The sequence below is a fragment of the Phalaenopsis equestris genome, unplaced genomic scaffold, assembly GCF_001263595.1.
Source record: "Phalaenopsis equestris unplaced genomic scaffold, ASM126359v1 Scaffold001345, whole genome shotgun sequence".
NCBI lineage: Eukaryota > Viridiplantae > Streptophyta > Magnoliopsida > Asparagales > Orchidaceae > Phalaenopsis > Phalaenopsis equestris.
The window spans coordinates 116,912-118,182 of NW_018165784.1; positions in this window are offsets into that span (position 1 = coordinate 116,912).

Below are 1,271 nucleotides of genomic sequence, written 5' to 3' on the forward strand. Positions count from 1 at the left end.
TTGCATAAATTTATTTTACCACAAAAACCACCACGGCGGCGGTAGTGTAGCACAACACTTCCAATCTTCGTCGCACAATCGTTTCTTCAATTGCTGTCATGGGATTATTCAATCCACGATTTACGAATCCTCGATCCTTGATCAATCTTTTCTTTGTCAATAACTTCTTGAAGATTCGCTGCGCTTCTGCACTAATAAACTTTCATTGATTAAAAACTCGCATTCTGGGATAATCAGGGGAATTGGACGCCATAAGAATGAAGTTGGTGGAGTTTCACTTCATTTTAGGGGGAAAATATGAACTAGGAATTGAATTTCAGAGTTTAAAAGGATAACTCCCGCCCAAAAACCGCCAAAAACCGCCATTTGAACCCAAGAAACAGCCATCTCGCCGGTCTCGACGTCAGCGGGGTCGAGGGTGCCGTCGACAAGCCTCTGTATTAATTTTTCCTGGACTATAAGGAAAAACCTGCAGTCAGCGGCGTCAAGGGCGCCTCGTTGCCCAAGGCAAAATTTGCACAATTTTGCTTTGGTCTGAATGCATTCCAATTTTTTCTTTATGGATCCAATTCTTATGATGATTCAAGGGTAAATAAGAGTAGTAGAGGTAGAGCTTAAAACTTCCACAAACTAATGATAATTTCAAATACAAACTACTATAATTGCGGTAAAAGTAAAGATAACTATGGGTTGCCTCCCAATAAGTGCTTGGTTTAACGTCGACCAATGTCGTCAGCCCGACTTATTCAGGTGTCATTTAGGTTGACTGATCATTAAAACCTCTTTAAAATTTGGTCTTTTACCATCAAAATATGGTTTTAATTAGTGTCCATTCACTTTAAATCTATTTTCAATTTTGTGATCTTCAATTTCAGCAGCTCTGTAATTATAAACTTGAGTCACAGTAAATGGCCCTAACCAAGGATATTTCAATTTTCCAGGGAATAACTTCATTCTAGTATTATAATGCAAAACTTCTTGTCCAGGTTCAAGTTCTTTTTGTTAATCTTTCGATCATGCTATAACTTTAGTTTTTCCTTATAAATTTTGTCATTATCATAAGACTCATTTCTTAATTCTTTCAATTCATTTAATTGTAACAATCTCTTCTTACCAGCATCTTTCAAATTATAATTGAATTCCTTAATCGTCCAATATGCTTAATGCTCCAATTCTACTAGTAAGTGGCAAATTTTTCCAAAAATCAGTCTGTAAGGAGTCATTCCAATAGGAGTTTTATAAGCAGTTCTGTAAGCCCATAATGCGGTATC